The sequence below is a fragment of the Balaenoptera physalus genome (genome assembly GCF_965194825.1).
Source record: "Balaenoptera physalus genome assembly, chromosome: 20".
NCBI lineage: Eukaryota > Metazoa > Chordata > Mammalia > Artiodactyla > Balaenopteridae > Balaenoptera > Balaenoptera physalus.
Genome location: NC_138901.1, coordinates 54,665,852 through 54,678,807, shown reverse-complemented (window position 1 = coordinate 54,678,807; position 12,956 = coordinate 54,665,852). Strand labels below are relative to the sequence as shown.

Sequence of the window (12,956 nt, the reverse complement as noted above, 5' to 3'; positions counted from 1 at the left end):
TGGAAGGGACTTTTTACCTGTCTTCTAGTGTGTCACTTTGTATCTGAAGTTCTCAACCCTCCCTATCAGTTTATAACAGATTTCTTACCTTTGTCACTATTGACATTTTGCGCTGGATTATTCTTTGTTCTGTATGACTGTCCTGTACATTGTAGGATGTTAAATAAGCAGCATCTTTGGCCCCTACCCACTAGATGCCAGTGCTCTTACCTACCCCCCCCCCCCACCCCTAGTTGTGACAACCAAAAATGTCTCCAGACATTGCCAAATATCCTCTGGGGAGCAAAATCACCTCCAGTTGAGAACCACTGGTTTATAACAAAATGCTTTAGAATGCACCTTTACCATTCTGATAAAGTTATACAAATGACTTAGAAAAAACAAACCCTAACAGTATAATGCCTTCAGTGTGAAGGAAAATAACTTATAATTAAGTATATATATTTCAACATGTAAATTAACGTGTGACTAAATAAAAGAGCCACCCCTAGAAGGTGGTATTACACTTGTTTATAAGTCCTATATTAATCACTATTAAATACTTATAGTCACAGGGAAATCTTTCTAGGCCATGGCAGGTGAGTGTTTGAACCCAGCTGTGCCACTTCCTAGCGGTGCAACAATAGGCATTTTACTTAATTTCTCAGAATGTTTTTTTCTCACCTATAACTGGGGATGGTATGCCTACTTTATGGTTTGTTTTGAAAATTTAATGAGCCAGTGTATAAAATAACTTGCCTAAGAGCTATATGTAAATTATTTAATTCTTGCTACAACCCTAGAAGGTAGTACTATTCTAGTCCCCATTTTTACAGGTAGAGAGAAGGAACCAGTTTATAAGTGGCAGAACTGGGATTCAGACATTAATTCCAGAGCCTGTGCTTTCAACTGTTATGCTGTACGGCTTCCCATATAATACCTGATGAATAGGGGATACTTAACTGTTAGCTCCTGTTATTTAATTCTTTTTTCTAGCTTTGAGAGACATCCCCCCCACCGCCCCCCTCCCCGTGTCATTAACATCAGTGCTCTCTCCTGGAAATTTTTTTACCCACTGGTTTCTCATTTCCCCTTCAGGGACATATAATTAATCTTATTTATCCACACTTAGGATAACTATTTATCAAAATTCTGATGCCTTTCTATGTATGACTTTGATATTTCTGAAAAGCTCATAAATAATGCATTCAACTTTCCTTATAAATAAAATATAATGCTTGTCTTTTTATTATTTATGAAGAACTTTTTTTCTGATAAATAACTTCTAATATCAGCTGTGTAGTTATATTGTAGTCTTTTTATAACACAAGTGTAGGGAGATAAGAAATTACATCTACATTTTAGGTTTTCCATGTTACAATGAAGGACAGTGTGTACATAGGGAATTTGATTTGTTTTACAGTATAATCAAACATGGTTCTAAGAGGTATCATATGTTGTGTTAGGCTTGACTTTTTCCTATGTAAACGATAAAAAAAATCTTCAGAATATTCTGAGCAAATTTTCATTTTATATTAAAGGAATTGGTAACCAGAAATAATTAAATTTTTAATTAATAGTTCTCCACTGTGAATTGTATGTGTGAATATGTATAATGCCCCTTTATATGGAATGGTGGAGGGTTGGTTTTACAGGTACATTATTTTTTAAGATTTATTTATTTATTTTTATTGATTGATTGCTATGTTGGGTCTTCGTTTCTGTGCTAGGGCTTTCTCTAGTTGTGGCAAGCGGGGGCCACTCTTCATCGCAGTGCGCGGGCCTCTCACTATCGCGGCCTCTCTTGTTGCAGAGCACAGGCTCCAGACACACAGGCTCAGTAGTTGTGGCTCACGGGCCTAGTTGCTCCGTGGCATGTGGGATCCTCCCAGACCAGGGCTCGAACCCGTGTCCCCTGCATTAGCAGGCAGATTCTCAACCACTGCGCCACCAGGGAAGCCCAGGTACACTATTTTTCAGCTGATTTAGACTTAAGCCCTCAAACACAGAAATGGTAAGACTTAAAGAAAAAAAAAAAAAAAAAAGAACAAACTTAGTCTTTTATATGGAATTTTTTAAACACTTTTTTTAAACACTTGAAAAGTAAAGAGATTAGTATGTAGATCCACCACCCTCTCTCTATGTATCATGATTATCAATGCATGGCCGGTCTTGTTTCACCTATAGCCCTCTCCTCATCTCCCCTCCTGGATTTTTTTTGTTGTTGTTGTTTTGTTTTTTGTTTTGTTTTGTTTTGTTTTTTAATTAATTAATTTATTTACTTATGGCTGCATTGGGTCTTCGTTGCTGCACGTTGCTTTCTCTAGTTGGTCGAGCAGGGGCTACTCTTTGTTGCGGTGCGCGGGCTTCTCATTGCGGTGGCTTCTCTTGTTGCGGAGCACAGGCTCTAGGCGTGCGGGCTTCAGTAGTTGTGGCTTGTGGGCTCCAGTAATTGTGGCCCACAGGCTTAGTTGCTCTGTGGCATGTGGGATCTTCCCGGACCAGGGATTGAACACGGGTCCCCTCCATTGGCAGGCAGATTCTTAACTACTGCACCACCAGGGAGGTTCCTCCTCCTGGATTTTTAATAGCAAAACTCAGACACTAGATGATTTCATTTGGAAACATTTTAGTATGTATGTAAACATAAGATGCAGTACTACTATATCACCTAAAAACAGTAACAGTAATTCTTTAGTGTTTCTGAATATCTAGTCAGTGTTGAAATTTCCTCAGTTGTCTCAACTTAAAAAAAAATTGTTTGTTCAAATCAGGATCCAAAATAAAAGCCATCCTTAAGATTGGTTGGTGTGTCCTGTCTGTTTTTTGCCCTTACAATTTGTCTGTTGAAGAAATCCACCCTGTAGATTGTTCACACCTGGAATTTCCTAATTGCATCCATGTGGTGTTGGTCTCCATATTCTTCTGCCTTCTGTGTTTCCTCTAAATTGGTAGTTTGATCTAAAGTAGTGATTAGGTCCAGGTTTTTGTTTGTTTGAAATATGGTATTATGTGTTATATTTTTTTGTGGTGGTTTTGTTTTGCTTTTTAAAAGAATATTTCAAAGTGGTAGAGTGTACCTCTGTCAGGAGGCTCACAATGTCTGGTTGTCTCTTTTTGAGATGTTAGGACTGTTGATCATTGCCTAGATTTCTCCATTCATTAGGGTTTGTAAAATAGCAAGTTATTAGCTGGAATAGTTCTGTAAAGAAAAATTCTCCTTGTATATTTTGCTACCTTAAGGTGTAGGAAATGGAGAATAAATGCTTACTAGTTTTCTCTTTGGTTACCAGTTTTCAAAATAATGACTTGGTTGCCTAGAACCCTTCAAAGGTAACCAATCAGGTTTTTTTTTTCCTTCGTATATCATCAAGAACACATAGATTTAAATAATGTATATGTTTTACTTCATTGTAGTTACTGATTATATTAGTTTACTATGGCTGCTCCAACAAATTACCATACTGGATGGCTTAAAACAACAGGAGTTTATTCTCTCACAGTTGAGGAGGCCAGACGTCCAGAATCAGTATCACTGGGCTGAAATCAGGTGTCAGCAGGTCTGTGCTCCTTCCAGAGGTTCTAGGGGAGCATCTGTTCCTTGCCTCTTCCCGCTTCTGGTGGCTGCTGGCATTCCTTGGCTTCCTCACTCCAATTTCTGCTTCTGTTATCACATTGCATAGTCCTCTTTGTGTCTGCTGAGGAACTCCTGTTTCTTGTAAGGGTAGATGCGATTGCATTTATGGCTCACTGGATAGTCCAGGATAAACTACTGTTTTCAAGATCCTTAACTTAATTATATCTTTTACCATATAAGGTAATGTTTATACGTTTGGTGATTAGGAAATTAATACATCTAAGGGGAGGGTTGGTTCAACCTACCACACTGATGCTCAGATTATCTCATCTTTGCCCATTAAATCCTTGTAAGTTGACTCCTTTGTTACAAAGGGAAGTCCTTTGATAAAACCCCAATAGGTGCGAAGATGTTCCAGGTTTATCTTGTATACTTCCTGCCCCAGGCCGGGAATCAGAGTTTTTTCCAAGGAACCCTGGTTACTTTTTGTGGGAAACAGTATTTAGAGACCACGTTCTAGGTGCTAGGAGCATAGCATGTATTTTTCTTAGCAATTTTTCTGAAATAAATTACACTTTTACCCTGTTTTCTTAAACAGAGTACACTGGATATCACTGAATCTTTTATCAATGGCTTATTATGAACATTAGTTTTGGGACCAAGCTATATACTGGTGACTTCCCCAGTGCTGCTGAATTTTTAAAAATTAGGTTTGTTTGCTTTTACTTTAAATGTAACCAAATTCCAGTTCAGTTCTAGTCATTGTTTTATTTCGTTTTTTCTCTGTGACCCAGTCATCCAGTCAGTGGGATCTGTTCCTCACTTATGGGGCTTTTCAACAAACTGCACTAATCTCTAAACTCTGCTTTTTCTATATCCTTTGTTCTCTGACTCTAAGCAAAACTAAGTTTGTTAGGAGATAAAATTGGATCTTATAGAGTATAATAGTAAGTCAGATGGGAAGGGAAGTCTACTCAGCTAAGCATTCAAATGCATGAGGTTTTCATTTCTATTAAGCTTGAAGGCTCTTTTGGAGGCGGAGCAGTGTGGTGGGGATGGTGTGTGGAGGGCTAGTTGCTCTTTGCTGCGTGGTGAACAGTGCCAGACCTCTGGTAACAGCTTTAGTAAAGGTATTCATTTATTTGAATTTGAAAACCATTCAGTTTAGCCAATAGCTTAAAAAAAAAACAAACTTTATTTTAAAATGGTTTTAGACTTATGGAAAAGTTGGAAAGATAGGACAGAGTTTTCATATACTGCACATCCAGGTTCCCTTGTTAAAAACATGATGTATTAGTATAGTACATTTGTCAAAATTAATGAACTAATATTGACACATTTCTCCTAACTAAAGTCCCTGCTTTATTCAGATTTTCTTAGCTTTATCTTTCTTTTTTTTTTTTTGGCAGGAAAGTAGAATTTATTGGTGGGCGTGAGTAAGGAGGGGACAGTGTCAAGGCTGTCATGAGTGCAGGGCCCGCTATTTGTCCAGGGGCCACGATTAAGGATGTATTTGACCCCACAGCCATCTGGGATGAGCCGCTTTTCTGCCACCATATTTTCAAATTCATCTGTATTAAACTTAGTAAATCCCCACTTCTTGGAGACATGGATCTTCTGGCAGCCAGAGAACTTCAGCTTGGCCCTGCAGAGGGCCTCAATCACATGCTCCTTGTTCTGCAGCTCGGTGCGGATGGACATTATGACTTGGCCTATGTGGACCCTGGCCACTGTGCCCTGGGGCTTTCCAAAGGCACCATGCATACCTGTCTGGAGCCTAGATTGGGGACAGCGTGCCAGTCACGAATGTCCACTGGAAAGGGCTGTTCCCAGGGTCTCTTAGGGCAACCCATACAGGCAACAGGCTGCATACACTATGGAGGAGGCTGCTGTTTGCAGCCATTGCACACCGGGCCCCCGCGGGGAAAAGAGCATGGTTGGCTTAATTGGCTGCAAAGCCTTAGCTTTTTCTTAATAAACTTTTTCTGTTTCTAGATACTATCTAGACACCACATTACATTTAGTCACCATGTGTACTTTGGCTCCTCTGGACTATGACAGTTTCTCTGACTTTTTGATGACCTAGTCAGTTTTAAGAAGCACTGATCCGGTATTTTGTAGACTGTCCGTCGGTTGGGATCTGGCTGATGTTTTTCTCATGAATAGACTGGGATTGTGGGTTTTGGGGAGAAGACCACACAGGTAAAGTGCCATTTTCATTGCATCATATCAAGGATGCATACTATCAGCGTGGCTTATGAGTGTTATCTATGTTGATGCTAGCCTTGATCACCCCTGCTGGGTAGTGTTTGTTACAGTTTCAAGAAACTGAAGTTTCTCTCCCTCCCTCCCTCGCCTTTCCGTACTGTACTCCTGTACTCTTCGGAAGTAAGTCAGTATGTGCCTCCACATACTGTCATGAAATAAATCAACCGGGTTGATTATAAGCAGAGTTTCCAGAGTTTTTTCTATTTTCTAACCAATGTTAACCTTTGTGGATTTTTTCTTTTTTTCTTTTAATCAGTGTCTAGCATTCTATGAGCAGTTTTTAAGAGAATGATGATGGGAGTGACAATATGGTATGTTTCACTCAGTGTTTTTTGTTGCACACAAAACGTTTTGTCTGGTTTAAGCATAAAAGGAATTTTTGAGAAGATGTGAAGTAGTTTACAGAGTCATTGGGAAAGCAGGGAGAAATAGATTCTAGGCCATTGGTTCTCAAACTGTAGCATGCATCTCAAGAGCTTATTACAGCACATTTCTGGGCCCCACACCCAGAATTTCTGAATCAAGATGGTCTGCGATGGGGTCTGAGAATTTCCACTTTTAACATGTTCCCAGGTGATAGTGATTCTGTGGTCTCAGAAGCACACTTTGAGAATCACTGCTGTCTATGGCTAAAAGCTGCCACAGAACTGGCCTGACAGGAAAGACTGTTTTCCTCTGGTGCCGAGGAGCATATGAAGCTCCATTTTAATACAGTTGCTATTGCTGCTTTCACTGATGCCGTTTCTGCTTCAGGAACTGGACTAACCACTGGGAAGCTACTGAAAGCCTTCCAGCAGCAAGAATGGAACCTTGTTTCTTTACACTGCTCAGTTCTGAATTGAAGTTGCATTTGTGTGTGTCTGATTGGAGAGCCTTAGGTGACATGCCTGCATTCTGGTTTCAAGGGAGACTGGGAATTTGTGTTTGAATTCTGTTTTGGAGAGCTGAAACTCATAAAATGGAATGTCTTTAAATGTAGAAAGACTAAAAAATGATGGGCAGCCATGGATATGACAGTTGTCTACTACAGCAGTGCTCTGCAAGGGGAGAAAGAACTTGCACCAGAATGTAAATTAGTGTACTGCTTCCTTCATCAGAAAATGTCCGATGAACTGAGCAATGTGCTTAGGGTCTTAGTTGATTTTATGTTCTTACACAAACTCCTTATCTTATTAGACCAGTAACAGTCTGCATACTATAGTAGAGTAACACTGTGTTAACTGTAAAAGCACAGGGGAGAAGGGAATCTAGCGTTTTAAGATGACTGATCTTAGTGTCTAAGTTGGCCCTGAAGTATGGTGATACTTGAAGCAGGCTGGCAAATTGGGAAAAATGGAGAGTGTAAGAAAAATAGAGGTAAAACTGAGAGCTCAAAATATCCAGGGTATCACCCCCCACCATAAGCTCTCTACAACAGTGTTGTCCAGTAGAGATGTAATGTGAGCCAAAGGGTGTAACTTTAAGTTTTTTCTAGCAGCCGCATTAAAAAAGTAAAAAAAATCAAAACAAACACTTCCAAATAGAGAAACAAGTGAAATAAATTAAAAAAAAATAACAGCTTTATTGAGATTTAATTCATATAGCAAAATAATTTTAATTAAAACCATTAAAACCATTTAATTTAATTAAAACCATTAATTAATTAGTGGTTTTAACTCAAAACCACTAATTTTTTAGTTGCTATGGATTTTCCCTTTCTGGACATTACATATAAATGGAATCCTACAATATGTAGCCTTTGGTGTCTGGCTTCTTTCACTTAACATAATGTTTTCAAGGCTCTTGTAACTTTTCAGTACTTCATTCCTTTTTTGGACATATAATAGTCCGTTGTCTGAATATACCAAATTTTGTTTATCCATTCATCAGTTGATTGACATTTGGGTTTCCTTTTTTTAGCTATTATGAATAATGCTTCTCTGAACATTTGTGTATAACTTTCTGTGGTAATTAATAATGTATTTTATTTACCCAGTATATTCCAGATGTTACAATTTCTACATGTGATCACTATAGAAAGTATTAATGAGATAGTAAAATTTTTTTTGTACTAAAGTCTTCAAAATTCCATATATATTTCATACTTAACACATACCTTAATGCAGATAGCCACATTTCAGGTGTTCAGTAGCCTCATGTGGCTAGTGGCTACCATATTGGAAAGCCAAGAAGTAACTCATTGGGACTTAACGTGCAAAGTGGGGAAAGTCGCAGTTTTCCCCATGTCAGAGATGTTTGCTTGCTGGCTCCTAGACAGATATGCGTTACTGTCTTGCTCCCTTTGCCTTTGATTGTTCCCAGTTGAATACTCTTCTCTCCTTTGCTTCTTTAGATCCTTGCTATCTTTTAAAATCCTGACTTATGTTCCTCTTCATCAGTGGGTTTTAGTTATTCCAGCTCACTTTTTCGTTTACTTATTTATTTAGTAAATGTTTATTGAACACCTTCCATGTGCTAGCCACAGTTCTAGGTGTTGGAAATGTAGCAACGAGCAGAATACGTAAAGTCTCAGTTTTCACTGAGGGTCTGCTTGAGTATGGAGCAATATTTAAACAGTCAGATATTTAGAGAAATAACTTCAGATAGTGATAAGTGCTATGAGGATAATAAAATTGGCTATGAGGATAGCACTTAGGCTGTTACCAAGCACTAATTTATTCTTTTAATTGTAAACACATACCACAATAAAGCTGATTAAAAAATAATTTATGCTAAAATTTACTAGTTTTAAGTATATAGATTCATGAGTTTTCAAAAACCTATGTAGTTTGTAACCATCACCGTAATTGTTTTATAGAACGTTTTACCCCAAAAAGTTCTTTCATGACACTTTGTGGTTAAAGTCCTCCCCCCACTTCTGGGCAAATGCTGATCTGCTTTCTGTCATTATCGTTTTGCCTTTTCTAGAATTTCATGTAAGTGGGATCATACTTTTTGTATCTGATTTCTTTCACTGAGCATGATGTTATTGAGATTTAGCCATGTTGTGTGATTAGTAATGCATTCCTTTTTGTTGCTGTCTAATATTCCATTGTATGGATACACTGTTATTTGTCCATTTATAGTGGGCATTTGGGTTATTTCCAATTTTTGGCTATTATAAGTAAAGCTGCTGCGAGCATTTGTATACAAATCTTTGTGTGGAAATATGTTTTCATTTGTAGGATTTCTGTATCATATGGTAGGTGTGTGTTTGTAAGGAACAGCCAAACTGTTTTCCAAAGTGGTTGTACTATTTTGCATTCCCACCAGCAACCTTACTGACACTTGGTTAATTCAAGCACAAAATAAGGATTAAATGCAACTTCACTGATAGTGAATTCTCAGAGTTCCAAGCCAGGTCCTGAAGTGGCATGATGTAGTTCTACTTGTGAATGCCAGTAGAGTTAATAGGCATTCAGTTATTCAGAAAACTGAATTCTTTTGGCTGTTTCCTTAAGTAAGCCTTCTTTTCTTTTTTTTTTTTTTTTTTTTTTAATTTTTTTATTTTTTTAAATTTTATTTTTGGCTGTGTTGGGTCTTCGTTTCTGCGCGAGGGCTTTCTCCAGTTGCGGCAAGCGGGGGCCACTCTTCATCGCGGTGCGCGGGCCTCTCACTATCGTGGCCTCTCTTGTTGAGGAGCACAGGCTCCAGACGCGCAGGCTCAGCAATTGTGGCTCACGGGCCTAGCAGCTCCGCGGCATGTGGGATCTTCCCAGACCAGGGCTCGAACCCGTGTCCCCTGCATTGGCAGGCAGATTCTCAACCACTGCGCCACCAGGGAAGCCCAGTAAGCCTTCTTTAAGTTTTAAACTTAAGGTATTTAAGTTTTGAATAGCTTTGTCTTGTAAAATATTAAAATATTTAAAAATATCTAAATATCCAATATTATCTGATAATAATATAAGCAGACTGATATCTGCTTATCAGTCCAGTGAGAGTCATGCTTTTTCTTTTTTTTTTCCAGTTTTTTTTTTTTTAATTTTTATTGGAGTATATAGTTGCTTTACAATGTTTTGTTAGTTTCTGCTGTGCAGCAAAGTGAATCAGCTATACGTATACATATATCCCCTTTTTTGGATTTTCTTCCCATTTAGGTCACCACAGAGCATTGAGTAGAATTCCCTGTGCTATACAGTAGGTTCTCATTAGTTATCTATTTTATACATAGTATCAATAGTGTATATATGTCAATCCCAGTCTCCCAATTCATCCCACACCCCCCGCCCTTCCCCTTTGTATGCATATGTTTATTCTCTACCTCTGTGTCTCTATTTCTGCTTTGCAAATAAGATCATCTATACCATTTTTCTAGATACCACATATATGTGTTAGCATACGATATTTGTTTTTCTCTTTGTGACTGACTTCACTCTGTATGACAGTCTCTAGGTCCATCCATGCCTCTGCAAATGACACAATCATGCTTTTCATCTGGCTTGGCATTTGGTATTTGATATACTTGAGAAGTAGAATAATACCAGTTTGTACAAATTGAATAGGTAACTATCCATTTTTATCCATGCATATTTATATCAGCTGTTGAACACAGGCTTTTGACAGTTATGGTAATTGGGCTAAATGTAATCAGAAATTAAGGTGATTGAAAAATTATCTGGTAAAATGAATGTAATGGTGGTTGAACTGTATTGTATATCTTGACCAGTATTCAAAAATGTCCATAGTTTATTTCAACCATATAGTTAGCTTTTTTTAAAAATTGAAGTACTGTTGATTTACAATGTCATGTTAGTTTCAGGTATACAGCACAGTGATTCAGTTATGTGTGTGTGTGTGTGCATATATTCTTTTTCAGATTCTTTTCCTTTATAGGTTATTACAAAATATTGAGTATAGGTCACTGTGCTATACAGTAGGTCTTTGTTGGTTATCTATTTAATATATAGTAGTGTGTATAATTTATTTTTCAAGTTATCTTTATTTGTTTCAGACTTCGCATGGTTCACATTGTCAATATATATTCCATATGGGAGTATATGGTGGAATATAGCTTTATAGCCTTTAAAAATATAGGAATAGAGCCTGGAATAGAGTTTATACTGCATTGTTTATCTACTGAACATTTCTTGAAATCCCCATTCTTTTGTTCACAGTTGCTTCTTTTCTCTGTTTTTGACTTTTTTCAAAACTTCGTTTACCTGCTTGTCTTAATTGATAACTTTGCTTAAATACAATTTCTGGAACACTTAAAAAGGAATTGATTATTAAGTAAGTGATTTATGAACATTTTAGAAAATAAAATGATTTTGTAGTTATCACTAGGAAGAATCTCTAGAACAAGTTGAGCCTAATGTACATCTCCGTTTTTTTTAAGGACAGTTATCAACCTGAAATTATTTAAATTCTGAAGTTGTTAATAGTAACATTTAAGTGCCTATTATATGTGAGTTGCTTTTATATGATGGTATATTTAATCCTCATTGCATGTGATACTCTGCAAAGTGGGTATCATCTTTATTTTAATGAAATCTTGGAAAGGTTAAACTGTTTTCCCCAGTTCATATAATGGAAGTGCTTGGGTTTGGGTTGAAGCACAAGCCTCTCTGACTCTGAAATTGTAGATGGCTTATTTTTGAATTTTAATAAGGCATTTGACTATACTGGTATGAAATCACGGATAAGATGAAATGTGATCTGATACTGAGGATAGTTGGAATGAATTTGTAACTAATAGAGCAATCTAATATATCAATATCAACCTCTCCTGAGATCTCGGGTGATGCACCAAAGGGCTCTATCTCTAGCTTTAACTTAAAACTTTGTTTTCAAACAAAACTCTGCAGTATGGCTGAACCACACTAGTATAGGTTGGAGGAAGCCTTGGCTTAAGTTTAAGTGAAAAGGATTTAAGGACAGTGTTAGATTAACATTAATCTTACGGGCTAACAATGACAATGTGAGGTCATGGCCAAAAAAAGCTAGGGTAAATTTACAGTACATTAGCTCCCAGATATAATGTTTCTACTAAGCTGGTATTGTGTTAGGATCAGTGTGTCCTATTTTATGTAGAATTTTGACTAACTGTAGTGTGCAGAGAGAGCAACTGAGATACTGAAGAATTTAGAAGTTATTAAAGGGTTAGGAGATGTTTCATCTGGAGAAGAAAGGAGAGGGCAAGTATAGATGTTAGATATTAGAAATTTTCCTTGCTAATTCTGTAGGCCAGAACTAAGATCTCTCAGGAAGATGATTTAGGGTCCTGATACTAAAAACAGATATTTCTAATAGATTACCAATTGTCCAAGTAAAGGGGGAAAGATAATCTAAAATCTCTTAATGGTGGAATTGGCTACCCCATGAGGCAGTGAACTGAGTTATTAGATTTATGTTCATGTGTAAGCCATATGATCACACGTCTGTGTTGTTATAGAAATGGATTCCTGCGTGAGTTAGGAATTGGTGGTTTTCAAACTATTTTAACCTCTCTCCACAGTAAGAAACACTTTTTCCATTGCAACCCAGTTATGAAATAACACATACCCATATTAAATGTGCTGCTGATATTTCCTATTATATTTTATTAACTTTAAAAAACAGACTGCTGGGGCTTCCCTGGTGGCACAGTGGTTAAGAAGCCGCCTGCCAATGCAGGGGACACAGGTTCGAGCCCTGGCCCAGGAAGATCCCACATGCCGCGGAGCAGCTAAGCCTGTGTGCCACAACTACTGAGCCTGCGCTCTAGAGCCCGCGAGCCACAACTACTGAGCCCGCGTGCCGCAACTACTGAAGCCCGTGTGCCTAGAGCCCGTGCTCCGCAACAAGAGAAGCCACCACAATGAGACGCCCGCGCACCGCAACAAAGAGTAGCCACCGCTCGCTGCAACCAGAGAAAGCCCGCGCGCAGCAACGAAGACCCAATGCAGCCAAAATAAATAAATAAATAAATAAAATAAATAAATTAAAAATAAATAAATAAAAGGCAGATTGCTAATCACTAAATTGATGTAACAACTCACTAATGGATTGACATTTAGTTTGAAATACACTGGACTAGAATAATCTCTAAAATCCTTGCAACACTATGATCCTAATTATTCCCACTCAATTATGTAAACTAAAAATTAGACCCAGAAAATTCCACACTGCAAATGGCTAGAGGTTATTAGTTAATTTTGATCATTAACATCTCTAG

The 12,956-nt window shown here is 37.8% G+C and overlaps 1 protein-coding gene and 1 long non-coding RNA gene across 3 annotated transcripts in view; one reads left to right on the top strand and one right to left on the bottom strand.

The window, feature by feature from the left end:
• The window catches only part of RABEP1 (rabaptin, RAB GTPase binding effector protein 1), a 103,438-nt gene that overhangs the window by 17,663 nt on the left and 72,819 nt on the right, over positions 1 to 12,956 (top strand). The window lies entirely within an intron of this gene.
• On the bottom strand, positions 1,653 to 11,030 carry LOC309651326. The gene is made up of 2 exons (XR_014258004.1): positions 9,600 to 11,030; positions 1,653 to 9,269 (listed from the first exon to the last, which is right to left on the bottom strand). It is a non-coding gene; the product is annotated as an uncharacterized lncRNA (long non-coding RNA).